At 58.0% G+C, this 16,508-nt stretch overlaps 1 protein-coding gene across 2 annotated transcripts in view; it reads left to right on the top strand.

Moving 5' to 3' along the window:
• Window positions 1-16,508, top strand: part of TFEB (transcription factor EB) — a 44,388-nt gene that overhangs the window by 5,437 nt on the left and 22,443 nt on the right. The window contains exon 1 of one of the 2 annotated variants that reach the window (XM_045193095.3): window positions 5,680-5,791. The exons of the other annotated variant lie outside the window; for it this stretch is intronic. The gene's annotated coding sequence lies outside the window, so the exon portion shown is untranslated. Of the gene's footprint in view, window positions 1-5,679; window positions 5,792-16,508 lie in introns of those variants that run through there. 2 annotated transcript variants of the gene reach the window in all.

Genomic DNA, 16,508 nt, shown 5'->3' with positions numbered 1-16,508 from the left:
CTAAGACAATGGTCCTCACATTTGAGTGGGCCTCAGAATCACCCGGAGGAATTGTTCGAACACAGCTCACTGGCGCCCCCTCTCGCCCAGGGTTTCTGACTGAGCGGGGTCTGGAATTCATAGGTCTGGAATTTGTATTTCTGACAAGTTCTCGGGTGATGCTAGTGCTGCTGGTCCCCAGACCACACACAGCCTTCAGAACCTATAGCTTTGCAGCTCCCCAGGAAGAGCCTTCTCTCTCCTGGGTCTCTAACTGCTTTGGGCCCCTTAGGCCTGTCTTCTTTTTGAAGCCAGGTTCCCGGGGGCAGGGACCACTCTGAGTCCCCCACCACTGCCTCCTGTTACACTGACCACGGCCCCGCCTTGTGCTTGGTGCCCTCCCGTGGAACAGGTGCTCGGGGAACACTTGCTGTTTGATCGAGGCGGGATGAGGTGGACAATGGAGGACGAGCTGGCCCCGAGAGCCCTCAGACCCGGGGCAGGTCTGAAGCTCCTGCAGAAGTGCCCGGAGCCAGAGCAGCATGATTGGAATAGGGGGAGGTGTCTGGAGCTGCCTCCCACTTTGTTGCAGTGAGGCCCATTACGTTATTCTATTTTCCCACCCCATGGAGGGCCAGCTTTGGGTCACTGAGTTGTATTCCTTGTTAATAATAAAAATGCTAAAACGCACAAAAAGCAGCCAGTCCCTTCTCCTTTCCTCACCCAGACTGGAGATGTTGGGTGGGTCGGGGGCGGGGAGCAGTCAGTGCTTGAGGTAGGGTGTCTCCATCACTTTCTAGAAGGTCCTGGGCCTTGAGGACGGCAGGTAGTCCGGTGACTCTGGGGCTCAGGCCAGGCTGGTGTGGGTAGAGTCTTCCTGAGAAGCTGGGGGAGCTGGAGCAGACCTGGTCGGGGAGAAGAGGGTGTGGCCAGCCTTCAGCCCTGCAGGAGGAGGCAGGGTGAGCTGGGCGTGAGAGCCAATCAGTCAACAGATGAATGAAACACTCAGCTGTCACAGCCCCAGCACAGGTTTTCCTCTGTTTCTTTCAGTGCAGTCCCCTCAGTGACTGGAAGAGAGCGAGGGTTACAGTGGATGCGCACTAACCTTTGCGGAGTGAGGGACAGGAGCTGGGCCCCCTTATGTGCCCAGAGACCAGGATACAATGGGCGTTGCACCCGTGGGCTCTGCCCTGCGAGCGGGCTGGGGATCAGCTTCACCAGGCCGCACCGCACACAGCTCAACAAGGAGGAGCTCCCTGCCTCGAGCCCCAGTGATCCAGGTCCAGCCTTGCTCTGCTGTGGGGCTCGCAGCCTGTCCCTCCCCCCAGAGGGTTTCACCCCCACCGGTTCTATCAATGGGGCTGTAGGGTGGGGCTTGGTTTGTTTTCTCCTGTTTGCCAAGGGAAGTCACAGCCTGTCCTCGGCCCTTGTTTATAATTGGTTTGGGAAAACACCTGCCTCAGCCCCCCACAGTGCCCGAAGGGTGCCAAGTGACACACTATACTGTTGGCTGCCTGCTGCCCCTTGTCCCCTCCCGGCTGTAGCCAGGTGTGCTCTCAGCTGCCCCTGCCGGCGTGGCGCTGGCTGGCTTTGCTGCGGTGGCTCGGGGATGCGGGGCCAGGGGCCTTAGATGCCAGCTGGTGTTCCCTCACGTGGTCGAGAGGAGGGGACCGAGGCCTGGGCAGCATGAAGGCGCCACTCGGGCCCTCCGGGGCCTTAATCACTATTGGGGTCACCAGGCGTGAACCGAGCACTTCCTGGGTGCCCAGGGCAGGGCTGGCCCAGCAGGGTGATGGGAGTAAGGACATGGCTCCTCCTCGAAGCTGACAGCCTAGTGGGAATTCCAGTAACTGCGCAGGACGGAGAAAGGCAGGGTTATAAGATGGGACAGAATACCACCCTAAATTAACACGTATGTGTCCACACCTGACCCTTCGCTCTAAAGAGCGTCCCTCATTGGTCTGGAGAGAGTTTTTACAAAAGGGCTCCTGCCAGCACTGAGCCCGGCCCACCCTTCCTACCCTCTGGGCTCCAGAAGGGGCAGCTCTACCTCCCCCTGGGTCCTTTCCCCTGGGGGTCACTTCTGCACACCTGGGAGGCTTCCCTCTGGGACAGATCCTTTCTTCCAGGAGGACTAGAGGCTGTAGGCTATGAGGCAAGGCCACAGGGAGGCCCCTGAGCCACCCACCTGCCACTTGGAAGCCCTGGGCCATGGGGGATGGGGCGCTAAATTGGGCCCAGCAGCTCAGGCCTCTTTGGAGCTGCAGACTTGGGCCTGGACCCTGGGGCACTCTGCCTGTGTTTCCCACCTCCAACACCCTCTCGCCTACCCCCTCCCTGCCCCCAATCCCTCTGACTCTCCAGCTAGTTCCACCGCGTCTGGACATCGGCCTTCAATTTGTGTATGTCTTTCCTGCTCTGTCCCCCTCTCTCCATACTCTTCAATTCTTTTTCTGCTTCCACCCTTTTGGTGTGTTTAGAGGGTGTCTGAGGCTCAGCCCGCTCCTTCAGTGCCTGCCCACGGGAGCCTCTGAGGGGCCCAGAGGAGTGGCCCCCGGCAGGGCGAGGTGGGTGGGAGGTGAAAGGGGCTATGGGCTGAGGGGCAGCCAGCAGCCTGGGCCAGTTGGGGGGAACCCTCCACAGACAGCCCTGCGTGTCACCGCATACTCTGGACCTGTGACCGTGGCTTCTCATCCAGTGTGGCCTAGTTAGCGTGGCTTTCAAAGCTTGGTGTGAGAAGAAAATATTAGCACTTCTATTTCTAGTTCTATCTTATCTCTTTCTCCCCCTTTTTACTGTGGAATATAACACACTTGGTGGAAAGAGCATAAACATATATATATATATAAATAAATATATATATATAATGTAATGCATAATTATACAAGTGAGCATCCAGGTAACCACCACCCCAAGAAGAGACCAGATGTAGCCTCCACTCCCAAATCCGCTGGCGTGCCCCACGTTGGTCATAACCAGCTTCCCAGAGGTAACCGTGACCCTGACCTTCCTTGCTTTTCTTTATCACGTAACCCCTTATGTCTGCGTCCTTTAGCAATAGAGTTTAATTTTGCCCGATTTTGAATTTAAGACAGTTGGAACAACACTGAACATGTTCTTTTACGTCGTGTCTTTCAGCTTCATAGTCCGTGTGGGAGGTCCGCCTGTGTCGTTGTGTGTAGTTGCCGTGTGCCCGGTTCCGTTGCTGGGCAGTACTCCACTGCGTGGACTTGCTGCCGTGTTTGTGTGCGCCTGCTCCTTGCGGACGTTTAGGTTGCCTTCCTTTCTTGGCTGCTGTGACCAATACCGTGAGAACATTGTCCTGTGTGCTTCCTAGTGTGTTGGTGCCTACATTTTTCCGGAGGCTATACAATCCAGCGTGACATCGGTAGTGCACAGGGCATGCGATGCCTATTTCAACTTTAGTAGACCTTGTGTTCAGTGGTTCTGCCTGGTGCCCAAGAGCTTCTGTTGCTCCGCACCCTCAGCAGCGGTTGGAATTGGCAGACGGTTTAATTTCTGTCACGCTGGTGAGTGTGTAACAGCGCCTCATCATGGGTGTGCTTTACATTTCACCTTCTCTTCTTTTTTATACAACTGTTTTTGTATGTGTTCTCTGCATGCGTGATACATTCACGCACTGGTATTTGTAAGTAATTTGTGAGAGAAGAAGCAGGTATTGGTGGTGCTCAGCAATTTTTTGCCCAGAGTGTATGATCAAAATAGTTGAACGACAATTATAATATTGAATGCCAGGGAGGGCCTGGTTTCTGAGTTGGGGCCTCTGCCCAGGCGTACTGAGTACTCCGCACCTCCCACCAGGTCCACCTGGAGCAGAGGGGGGCGGCGCTGCCCCTGCCGCTGCCCTTCAGTTTTGAACTGGCAGGTGCTTGTCTTTCCGGGACTTTGAAGGCAGTAGTTCCCAACCAGGGATGATTCTGCCTCCCCGAGGACATTTGGCAATGTCCGATGACATTTTTTGGTTGTCACGACTCAGAGAGTGCTACTGGCATCTAGTGGTGGAGGCCAGGGACGCTGCCAAATGCCCTCAAAATGCTCAGGACAGGCCCCCCAACACAGAATGATCAGGTCCCAGGGGTCACTTGTGTGGAGGCTGAGAAACTCTGGTGTAGGAAAAGGGCCAGGGAACAGCTTTGCCGTGAACTTGCCGCATGGCCTCAGCGAAGGCATTAAACATGCTGAGCCTCGGTCTCCTCGTCGGGAGATGAGAGTGGCCAGCGTGGCTGCCCTCTCCCCTTTGCGGGCTGTAATCAGGCAGAGGGTGGCTGTGTTGGCAGTTTAAGAAGCATCCTTGTGAAGTGGCCTGCAGCCCTGTTTCCAGGGGAGGGAGGGCTTTCCAGCACGCCCCTGAGCCCCGTCCACTGCGCAGGAGCCTCCACCCTGCTTCCTGCTACTCTAGGCCTCAAAGAGCTGTGGAGAGACTGCCCCGAGGCCCCAGCCTTTTGATGAGGGCTGCAGAAATAAGGGGCTCTGTAGGGAGCTCTGGGGCCCAGGCAAAACAATTGCTGACTTCGCCCATACCTGGATGGGAGTCCAAGGTTGTGTGGGGTGATAGGGATAAGAGGTGCTTATCATACCGCTTATCTGAGGCCCCTTTGCAAGTCAGTGAGCGGAGGGAGCCATAGGTCATCCTTAGGGGCTCTGCACACCCAGGCCAGGCTCCTGCTCACTCTCTGTGCCCTTCCAGGGTTTGCTCTTACAGGGAAGGGACCAGGGTTGGGCTGGGGTCAGGGTCAGAGCTCCCTGGGTCTCTCTGACCTCCCCGTCCTGGGGCTTGCCTCACCTCACTGGCCTCTCCTGCCTTCTCCAGGAGCCATGGCCTGCCCAGTCTTCTGGCTCCTGCGCTATCCCTTCCTGAAACATACTCTCACGAAAGGGCCTAGAAACTCATCCACCCTGAGGTGCAGATGACTGGTAACAACTTAACAATTGGCAGCCTTTCTCGAGAAGGGGTATTACCTACCAAACGTGGGAATCCCTTAGCTACCAGAAATAAGTGCTAGTGAAATGTCAGTTGTCTTTGACAGGCTGTCCAAGAACTCGGGGGGCTGAGGGGCGTCTGGAATCGCATGTGTAGCAAGAGCATTTTCCCACGAGTGAGAATTGTGCGGTGGCTCAGATCTCCCCAGCACTTACGAGGAATATGCTTGGCCTCAGCGTCTGCTTCATGGTGGGCTATCGGAAGACTTTGAACCAGTTGTCCAGAGGCTCTGGGAAGGCCCAAGGCCAAGGTGACAGGTGTGTGGTCAGGCAGGAAGATGGCGAACTGTGGGGCTTCCACCTAAGAGGGCGCATGTCTCCGGGAGGGGCCGGGAGGATGGGTGAGTTAGGGTTAGGCCCGCACTGGATCTAGGAGGTTCCTGCACATCATTGCTGCCCTGTGCCTCCCCATCTTGGTGTGGGGGGCAGTGCGGGCCGAGCCCTGTGAGTCCAGGCCGCGTGGGTGCGTGGTGGCTGTCAGAGGCGCAGTCTGGGAGGAGGCAGGGGCACTGCCGCTGGCCTGGAGACCTGGGTTGGTGAGACTGGAGCTGGGAGTCCCTTGAGTTGGGTAGACTTGTGGGTGAGAAAGGCGTTCTGGGTGCCGTGAGTAATCCTCGGCCACATTTGCAGCTCCCAGGAGATTGTGCAACTTCCTCTCAGGCCGGGGTGCAGGGGGCTGGGTGAGAAATAGCGCTGGGGAAAATGAGGAAACTGGGTCTGCTGCTGGTGCAGGGCCATGGCCCTGGGCTCGGGCCCCCCCAGGAGCTGAGCGTTCCAGGGGGCCTCCTTCCAGGGGGCTGCCATCTCCCAGGTACGAGGCTCTGTGCGTGTGTTGGGTCTTTGGGGAAGTGGGTGAGTGGCTCTGCCGGCGTGGGGATACCTTTTCAGCAGGGTAGGACTGGGGAAGCAGGCGGCCCATGGGAGGGGCCCCTGCCTGGGCTCAGGGGAGAGAAGACAGGGCTCCCCTGAGCCTGGGATGGTGGGAACCACGTGAAATCAGGAGTCAGAGTTGCTGGCTGCCAGCCCTACCTCCAAGGAGCCAGGCAGCCCTGGCTGGGTTGTTATTGTTGTCCCTCAGGCTGGGGAAGGTCATGAGGACCTCGGCTGTCTGGCTGGAGAGCAGTTTGAGCTCTTCCTGCCTCCTCTCTTCCTCTCCCAGGCTTGTGTTGGGGCTCTGGTGAGAAAGTAGGGGGCATGCACGACACTGGCCAGGTCCATCGGGGCCTGGGAGCCCCTGGCCTGGATGTGCAATGCCAGCCAGCCTGGGTTCAAATCCTGGCCCTGCTGCTTAGCAGCTACGTGGTCCTGGTAAGCTACTTTGCTTCTTGGTGCCTCAGCGTCCTCTTCTGTAAAACAGATGACAATTAGCGTGCCACCGTGCGGGTTCATGGTGAGGGTTAGGAGAGTGAATTCACGCTCTGAACGGTGCCCGGCACCAGCGAGTGGCACTCGGCACGGTTGACATTTTACTGGTACACGGGCGTGTTTGTGCAAACAGCGGAAACCTGCCCACAGCTCATGCGGTTATTTTTATTTTATTTTATTTTATTTTCAGTTACAGTTTACATTGAACATTATTTTATACTAGTTTCGTGTGGACAACATGGTGATTACAAAATCATACACTTTCTAAACTGTTCCCCCCGATACTTCCAGCCCCCACCTGGCACCATGCACAGTCATTGCAGTGTTATTTCGACTATCTTCCCTCTGCTGCGCTTTACATCCCTGTGACTGTAACTACCAATTTGTGCTGCTCAATCCCTTCACCTTTTCACCCAGCCCCCCAGCCCCCTTCCCCTCTGGCAACCCTCCGCGTGCTCTCTGTGTCTCTGAGTCTGTTTCAGTTTTGTTGATTTTATTCTTTAGGTTCCACATGTAAGTGAGATCATAGGGTGTTTGTCTTTCTCTGTCTGACATATTTCACTCGGCATCATGCCCTCTAGGTCCATCCCCACTGTCGCAAGTGGTAAGAGATCATTCGTGTTCATGACTGAGTAATAATCCATGGTGCTGACGTTCCGCGGCGCTTGTACCCGCCAGTCTGTCGTCGGGCACTTGGGTCGCCTCCACACCCTGGCTGCTGGAAATCGTGCTCCTGGCGGCTGTCTCGATGGTGGGGGTGATAAGGAGGGCGCATGTTCCCGGGCCCGGTGCTCGACTGGCATCAGCCGCTCCCTCGCAGTCACCCGATGAGGCGGGTGCTGTTGTCGTCCCCATTTCACAGAGCAGGACATGGAGTCACAAAGGGGTTGAGCGACTCGCCCTGGTGCAGCAATATCCCTGAGGAGGGACAGCAGAACTGTCCCCTTAGCCCTGAGGTGGACCCTCACCCTCATCCCAGGACCTTCTGCTGGCGGTGGTGTGGAGGAGGGAGCAGGGTCTGCCATGAGGGCTGACCTCACAGCCCGTGGGCTCTGGCCCATCTCCAACTAATGACTGATTAGCTATTTAGTCATTAATGAATACAGAGAACTAAGTTGCTATAGGGAATGGCATTTTAGCAGCTGGAGTTGGAGTGGGCTTCGCTGGGGCAAGCTTCCTGCCAGAGCGCGGACTGAAGAGAGGGGCTGGCCACCAGCTGGTGGGCAGTGTGGTGCTGGGGCGATGAATGTGGCTCCAGATTCGGCCAGACTTGGCTTTGAATTCCACCTGAGCCATTTACTGTGTGACCTTGGGCCTCAGTTTCCTCGCACGTGGAATGGGGGTTGTAGCGGCACTCTACCTCCTGGGGTGCTGGTGAAGATGATACGCGATCCCACAGTAAGACGCTTAGCCCTGGCCTGGCCTGGCAGAAGTGTCCCGCAAAGGGATGCCATGTTGTGCACCTTTCGTAGAGAGGGTCCTGTGTGGGGGGAGAGCTTGAGCCACACAGATCCCCCTGGAGAGTCGATATTTGAACTGTGGACTAGGGCCACTAATGGGACCCTAATCCGGCCGTGAAATCGGCCTCGTGGGTCCCCATGAACATGTTTCAAATGGAAAAGAATAGAAAACCTCCAAGGGTGTCACACGGTGTTGGTGAGGGTTGTTTTGTGCGACTCTTTCTGTTCCACGTTTGTGGTCATGTGCGCACGCGCTCTGCATGTGTGTGTGTGAGAGTGTGCAGGGTCAAGTAAAGATATCTTTCTGTGAGTCATGACCGAAGTATTTGGTCTTAGAAGAGATTATCTCCCTCCTGTGCAATATTTATAAAGCATCTCCTGAGTGCAGGACCACGTGCCGGGGGCCAGGCTGGGGAGTCGGACCCAATTCTTAGCAAGGTGTGTGTGAGTGAGCAGGCCTAGTGGGCAGCAGGGGCAGAGGGTGAGGTGGGGAGGGGGCGCTTTCTGGGCGATGATGTGTGTTAGATGGGGACAGTGACAGGGGCAATAGTGCCCGGGGTGAAGGGTTGGCTTGGAGTCTGGAGCTGGAGAGCCACCTTGGGATTCGGGGCTCCCTGTCAGTGGAAGGCTGCAGGGTCAGACCTGGCCAGAGGTGCCCACACTGGCTAGAGCAGAGGGGGCGTGGGGGTCACCTCTAGGTACTGGGTAAGGCCTAGCCCATCTCCTCTGGCTGGGGTGGGCTGGGGAAGAGGAGGACTCAGGGTTACTGATGTTCCCTTCACTCCCAACACCTGCGAGATCCCCAGTGACTGGGTGAGACCCTGGCCCCTCCCCTGGGCCCCCAGAACCTCTAGAACCTTCTCCTTCCCTCTGTTGCCCCAGCTGGCTCTGGTGGGTCTGGCCTGGGACCTGGCTCAGCCCTGAGCCCTGGTCTAGGAGACAGAAGCCTTTTTACTGCTTAGACCCCCACCCAGGGCAAACCAGGGCCTCAGTTTCTTCATCTGTAAAGTGGACTGAGTAACCTTGAGCAGCCGGCCACATGGTGGTGATGCCCATCTTGTGACCTAACGTGGATGAGCTGGTTATAGGAAGTGTGAAGAGCGCTGGGTGGGTTGTTATTGTCATCTCTAAGGCTAGGAGGGCTGGAGAAGGTCATGAGGACATCAGCTGTCTGGCTGGAGAGCCCCCTGCCTCCCTACCCCGTGACCTGGGGCCGTGGGGCAAGGGTGAGGACAGGCCTGTGACCCATGCTGAGCGGGGGACATCCCCGGCTCTGCGGGGGAAGTGGCCTGCTAGGGGCCTCAGAGGGACCTAGGTTTGGCCTATATCTGGGAACCCCAACTTTCAGAGTCCCCACATACCTGGGGTACCTTAGGAGTCCCAGCTTGGAGGTCCACATTGCCAGGTGGAGGGGCAGTGCCCTGGGACTCATTGGCAGGGGCCAATTTCCAGGAAGCCGTGGGTGGCTTCCAGCCCGATGGGTCCAGACCCAGCGTCTCGGGTGTGAATGTGGCAGTTACTGAAAGGTCACATAACCGAGCACCTCCCCTGTGCCAGGCACTGTGCTAAGCACCTTTGTTTATGTGCAGATTTAATCTTCACAGGAGCCTCCTACGCAGGTCTTTTTATTATCCCGTTTTATAGGTCAGGAAACTGAGGCTAGGAATGGGTAAGTCTCTCACGCAGGCTTACCTAGCTAGTGAGTGGCCGGGCTGGGCTGAGGGCACGAGCTCTGGATTCAGGCTGCCAGGGTTGAAATCTGGGCTGTACCACTTACTAGCCACGTGACCCTGGAAAAGTGACCGAATCTTGCTGTTAGAGTCGTGTTCTGTGAAATGGGGTAACAACAGTGCCTTCCTCCCAGGACTGTTGGGAGAATCACATGGGATAATCGGGGTAAAGTGCTTAGCACACAACCCGGACGCCGTGAGTGGGACCCACTTCATCATCTCCCCCACCTGCAGCAGTCCCCTGCTGTGGGGGGCCCAGGGCCCCAGTCTCCTCAGTTGCGTGACACAGGGTACCGGCCCCTTCCTCGCCCCTCTCAGTAGGGTTGTTGAGGATCAGCTGGGGTTCGAACCCGGGGTCAGTCCGGAGGGAGGCCTTCGTAGAACAGGAGTGCCAGACTCCCCGAGCCCCAGGAGCTGCCAGGAGTTGCTAGGGCTTGTGGGTAACTGCAAGCTCCTGACGCAGCCTGTATGGGCTGCTTGAAGCTTTTGTGTCTCCTGCTGGCCCCGCCAGCAGCTGAATCGGTGACCCCATGTCCACTCTGGGGTTTCCCAAGGTGTGTTCTGTGGAAGCGTTTGGTGGTCAAGAGGGTATGGTAGAATGTGAGTCAAAAAAAGCAAAATGAATTAAAATGCACCTTCATTTATAAAACAAAACAAAAGCGAAATGGGTTCCTTTGCTGCAGGACTTCCCAGAGCCTCTGACACGCTGATGGTCATTGTACGCCCCCAACAAGTGGCCGAGACCCCCCCCAGGAGGCCTCAGGCCTGGTGCTGAGAGCACCACTTTCCAGATGGAGAAACAGACCCCGAGTGAAGCCTGGGGAATGGTTTCCTCAGGTTCTGAAGTCATCTTTGTCAAAGTGCGACTAGACCCAAGGCTCCTCGAACCCACGGCCAGGGCTCTGCTCAGGACACGCCCTCCTTGCCCTCCTTCCCCTGTTCATCTCAGAGAAGTGCATGTGGGGCTGTTTCCTTCCTGAGGCTCCCTCCCAGCAGCATCCGAGAGTGCTGCGTCCCCTCTCGCGTGGCTGGGGAGATGGCCTGTGCCCAGCGTGTGGGCCCCTGGAGACACTTGCCTGGCTGATGGATGGAAGAAAGGCTTCATCCCGGCTGCAGGGCCCCTCACGAGTCCATGCAGTGTTCTGAGCCCAGGCTCTTCCCCTGTGTGATGAAACTCGTCCTCTTGTCTGTCATCTGGAGGTGCTGAGAGGCTCACTCAACACCGTATGGGAATGTGCTCTATTAATGTTCAATTCGTGCACAGACGCTCACGAGTCTGACAGTTCTAATCATTCCTGGGGGCAAAGAGGGAAGAACATGGAGGAAATGAGGGAGACCCCCGGCCGTGGGGTGTGGCATGGTTTGGACTGAGTCCTGATGCGCGCCCACATTGATGTCTGACCTTTAGTGTGTCCCTCTGCGGGCTCAGCCCCACCCTCCACCCCTCACCCCACCAGTCGCCTATGAAGTGCGCCAGTGTGGGGCACACTAGGGACCCATTTCGCAGGGGAGCCATGAGGAGAGGGGAGCTGAGGCAGGACTGCCTAGTGTCCCGCGGGGAGTGGGGATTAGAGCTGGGAAGGAAAGCCAGGTGTCCCTGCGCTCCGGTCCTCCCTGCCTTGGGCGGGGCGGTCTTCGCCAGCTTCTGCACCCTTGATCTCCTGCCCTACTTGTAGAGGGCTGCCCATGGCTCTGTCCACACGGCAGGTGTGGTGTAAACGCCCCAGGCCCTTTGCTGACTGTGGCGGGGGCTCCAAGTGAAAGGCCAGGGGTGGGCCAGGCTGGGCTGGGAGGTGGGAGGAGGTGGGGCCTCCCTGGTAGAGTGTGTCCTCTCCAGGAGGGCTGTTTGCCTGGTTTATTCTTAGCACTGACTCATTAAAGAATCTATTTTTAGCCCCGTTTCCAAGTGTTGCCAACATCTGGTGCAGCCAGTACTGGAGGGGGTGGGGGTGGTGGGCGACCCCTTTGGACTTTGCTGGGGACTGGAGCCACGGGCAGGAGAGCAGGGACAGAGACGTCTACTTCCTGCATCTGCCACAACTTGGACCTGGGCCTGCAGTAGGCATCGGGTGCATCCCTGTGCATCCACTGCTGTCTTCATCTCCTGGAGCGCTGTAGCTCCAGCTGCGGGTGGGCGGGGGAGGGGCGCGGGGCTACCTTCCAGCCACAGAGCACGAGCTGGTGGAACTCATCAGGTGGGCTTTCCCAAGTCCATCCCCGTGGGTTCTAGTTGGCCTCTGACCCCTGCAGAGGGGGCCTCAGAGGAGGCAGGCAAGCCTCAGGCTGGGGCACTTGTTACAGTCACCACTGAAGGAGGAACAACAGACATTTACAGGCCGGGCTGCCCAGGTCAAGTCCTGCCTGTGCTGCTCACAAGCTGTGTGACCTTGGGCAAGTCATCCACCTCTCTGTACTTGAGGATGGGGGATAGTGTTGTGAGGGTTGAGCAAATGATAACGCAAGAAGTGTCTAAATCAAAAGCACTGTAAAATAGGGAGGCGGTAGAATTTTTATTGTTTTGAGTGTTATCATTACCAATGAGAAGCTCTGTCTGTGCTGGGATGTTGGGGCGATTTGGGTAGGAGGCTTCTCAGCTTTTCTCGGGGTGAAGCCTGGGCTGGGGCTCCGAGAGAGTGGGCCCAGGCGGACGGCATGGTGGTGGCGAGTTCCGCAAGGCTGGAGCGAGGGCCAGGAGCACACAGGGCTCTGCCCTTCACAGGCGGGTGAGTCGCCCAACTTTCCTGAATGTCCATTTCTTTACCTACGGGATGGTAATATGCAGGCCGTAGAATTATTGTGGGAAATAAAGCATCCGATGTCTGTGGAGCATTGCCGGGCACAGGGTAGGAGCTGAATCCACGAGACTTTTTTTTGCCATGTCCCTGTTCCACGCGAGGGACGGGGTGCCATTGCCCTGGGAGCGGGGAGGGAGCTGTGGTCCTAGGTCTCTCTGAACAGTGGGGCCCACACGCGTGTTACTTCCTTCTCTTGCCCTTCTGTGACAAGAAGAGGCCGGAGAAAGCTGTGGTTTTTAGACTCTTCCTCAGAACCCCCAGGGGTTCTTTGGGGGCGCCCAGTTGGAGGCCAGGTGGTCCGGCGCTCTCCCTCCCCACAGAGCTGCTCCATTCTCATGTTTTACATATCAACGCTCCAAGTAAGTTTTGTCTGAAAACGGGGTTCTGCTGCTAGGGGACCTCCAGGCTCCTTGTCACCAGACATCTGTGTCCCCTGACTTGGCATCGACTCTGGGAGGTGACCCGTGCAGGGGAGCTCTGGCGCTCCCCACAGTGGGGCCTACAAGGCTGCTCCTCCGAGGAGCGACTGGGGTGCCACTCCAGCCCCTCCGCCTGTGGGATGTGGGTGCCCTAAAGAGAAATCTCAGTCCCAGAAGCAAAATCTCCAGGGGCAAGCGAGGGCCGAGCTTGGTCAGAAACCCTCCCGCCGAAGTGCTGGCACGTAGTGTGTGCTCAAAAATATTTGAGTGAATGAATGAAGTGGCAGCGGCACTGCGTCCCAGAACAGTGGTCCTCTGCTGTGGTGGCAAGTCTCCCCTTACGCCCTCTTCCGTCTTGCCCCTCACCCCGCCTTCCCCATCCCCTGCTTTGTTTGACCAGCCTTAAGCCACCCGAGCCCTGGCGTCCAGGGTCAGCCTTGCTCAGACACTTAAACAAGACACTTCCCAGCCTGAGCCTGCCAGTGCATCAGTAAAATGAGGGTGACGGGCTCAGCATCAGAAGGCTTCTCCTGGCTCCTACAGCCTCTGTTCTCAGGGCAGGTCACACACACGCATGCCCACGCTCACACACACGAGTGGTCTGTGGGCCTGGTGGTGAAGGTCTTCTCCCTCTCCCAGGCAGGAAGGAGCCCTCAGCTTCTCCTGAAGTGGAGGTTGGGGTGCCAGGTGCTCCTTGGGGCCCCCAGGACTCGATGTGCTGAGCTGTGGCTCAGCGGGGGAGGCGGGGCCTGGGGGTGTGAGGGGAAGGGTGGGCATCCAACTGTGTCCACTGGGCTGGGGCCGCCACTGCGACTTTCATGTGTGACCTTCTGGGAGTGTGGGCGGCGGCCATAGGGCACATATTTGTACCACTGTGACTGGGTGTGAGGGGGTGTGCGCGTCAGGCCAGTGACCTCCTGGTGCCCGCCTGTCCCAGGCTCTGAGGACAACGGACAGTGATTCATGCAAAGGACCATATCTCTGCATTTGGGCCACAACCCGAGGTGTAAGGTGGCCAGGCCTCCTCCTCCCACCCACCAGAGGCCTACGTTCCCCCTCCTCCCTGGCCTTGGACCCAGTTTCTCAGGGGTAAGTGGGTGCCTTGACCTGTAGTCGGACACGCCTCTCAGTGGCCCGTGCCTGCAGCTACAGAGCCATGCGGGACCAGGAGGCCTGCAGGACCCCGCGTCCAGGCGCTAGGTAGTCCCCTGCACCAGAGGAAGTAGCCTGTGCGTCCGGGCCGGACTGCTGTGGTCAGCACCACATCGCAGCCGAGTGGTTTTCTAGCTTGAGAAGACCTGCCAAGGAGGGAAGGGAGAGGCTCCACCTGCCCACCATCTCCCTGCCATCCTGGCTGCAGCCGACTGGTGACTCATTCCCCTGGGGAGTGAGCCAGCTCCTCTCAGGCCACTCTGGTGCCCCAGTGCCAAGCCCAGGGCCCCAACAAGCTGGGGAGTGAGGAGTGAGCCCCTCTCCCTGGGGAGGGGTTCCCAGCAGACTTTTTTTGCACCCACTCCACAGACTTCATCATCCCTTTGCCCCCAGGGAAGGCCACAGCCCCAGATTACTTAATGGGACCAAAATGCCTCACAAGTGAGCAGTCCAGGTCGGCAGCTGGACTCAGGAATCCCTATTTCCCCGTGCCTGCCACCGGGCATGTTCCCATTCTACTGCCTGGGATCGCTGGGGGTAGGGTGGTGTCTGCCTCCCCCACAGGGCTGTGCAGCCTGGGAGGGGGTGGGGAGGCCCTCTCCAGGGAAATGAATTCCTGGCCTGACCCCAGACGCCGGCCTGCCCAGCTCTGCTCCAGGGTAACGCTGGGCGCACACACAGCCCCATTGTACACCCCGGCCCCGTGCCTGCGACGGGCCTGGCACCAGCTCTATCGACGGCAGTGGCTCCGTCAGCTCCTTAGCAGCCCCTTGCCAGGGCCTGAGCCACTGGGCCCCTGGTGAGGAGGGAGCAGAGGGGACTGTGTATCCTGAGTGGAGGGGCCATTCAGATACTTGAGGAGCCAAAGGAATATATTTGTTTCTCTCATCAACTATGAGGTACAAGAGCAAGGAGCATTATCCCCCTTCCGGTGAGGAAACCGAGGCAACAAGGGGCTTCGGTGATTTGCCCAAGGCCACCCAGCCGGCAAACAGCAGTGGCGGGGTTGGGCCCAGACTGCCCTGGTGCAGAGCCTGTGCTTGGCACTGCTCCCATGCGTGCTGCACACCCAGCCTCCAGGGCAGAATTCAGGAAAAGGCAGCCCAACTTTGGGGACCGAGACAGGCCGCTTTCCAGAAAGTTTACGTCCCCAGGGTGGAAGGGCGCCAACCCTGGAACTGTAGGGTCCCCGGGTGCTTGTGTGAAGCGCAGTGGTTAATTTTCAAGGATGACACTGAGGGTTAGGCCAGCAGAGCAAGTCTCCAGAGCTGGCGTGCGGCTCTGTGCCTCAGTTTCCCTGCACCACCCATACTGTATATCCTCTGTGTTCCTTGGGAGGGCACAGGAAAGTGGAGGTGAGGTGTGGCCAGGGCTTGGACCTGGACCCTCGCCCTCTTTCCCAGTGTCCCACTGGCTGGCGGGGATGCCCCACCCCCTTCCTCAACCTAGACCTCCCTGCAGGCAGGGATGCTAGGCTCTGGTGGTTTCTATTTTGAGGTTCTGTCCTGAGCTGGTCCATCGCCTTGGGTTTCCCAGCTTGGAGGGGCCTCTGAGGCCAGGGAGCCTGTCAAGGGGGTAGCCAGCTCTGGGCAGCAATGGGGACCCATCTCTGCCTTGTACCCATGCCCCTCAGACCGTGATGGAGGGTGCCCAGGCACAACTTTATGGGGTCTGCCCCCTTCTCAGTTTCTGTGCTCCGCTCATCTGCTCCATGAGCCCTGACCCCCTGGGGCTGGCAGAGCTGAAGCGCTTCTCTTTTCCTCAGCCCACCCTCCATGTCCCCTCTCTGTCCTGGATGTGAGGCCTGGTTCCCTCCTTCTGTGCCACCTCAGCCTTCTCAGCAAACAGGGCATTCTGCAGTGACCACGGATTGCGTAGTGCCAGGGCTGGGCTGTGGGGACAGGTGGGAAAGAGAGAAGCTGGAAGGGGACCCAGAGGCTGTGCCCCCCTCACCCCAGCCTGGACCCTTATCTCCTTCCCCACTCCGGTCAGGCTCATCTTTTCTGTTTCTGCCACTCCTTCCACCGGTGCACACTCTCCGCCCAAGGCTACAGTGACGGGCACGTCGGAGGGCCACCAGAGACGAGCGGAGATTGGACAGTCCTTGCAAGGCGGATGGGACAGGAGGAGCATCTGGAGGCCCAGACTGTGTTGGGGGAGGAGGCCCCTGGGCTGAGCCCAAGGCATGTTTGGGGAGGGGAGGGAGCCTGGATGCCTTGAAAGCCGGACTATGGAGTTTGGACTTTTTCTGGGGAACATGGGGAGCCGCTGGGGGTGATGGAGCCAGGAATCACATTCGTTTGTTGCTCTGTCCATTTGGCTTCTGCTCCTTTGCTCCCCCGGGGCTATTTTCTTTCTCCATTTCAACAAAGACAGTGCTCTTTGCTTCAATCTGCTCTTCACTCCCTTCTCTCGGAACCCTGCTCACCCCATCCCACATATCCATACTCTGTCCCTGGCTTCCTCTGCTCAGCTGGCTGGTCTTGTTTCCCCTGCCCTGCTTTGGTTCAGCTTCCCCTTCCTCTCCCTGGCCCTAACCCACCTTCCCTGGCGCAGGGGTTGGGTGGAGTTGAACTTGAGGGGGAAGGGATACAGCCATGGTGGGAC

This window comes from Desmodus rotundus, chromosome 11 (genome assembly GCF_022682495.2).
Source record: "Desmodus rotundus isolate HL8 chromosome 11, HLdesRot8A.1, whole genome shotgun sequence".
Classification (NCBI taxonomy): Eukaryota; Metazoa; Chordata; class Mammalia; order Chiroptera; family Phyllostomidae; genus Desmodus; species Desmodus rotundus.
Note: the sequence above shows the minus strand (reverse complement) of the source record. Positions and strands in the feature narration are given on the sequence as shown.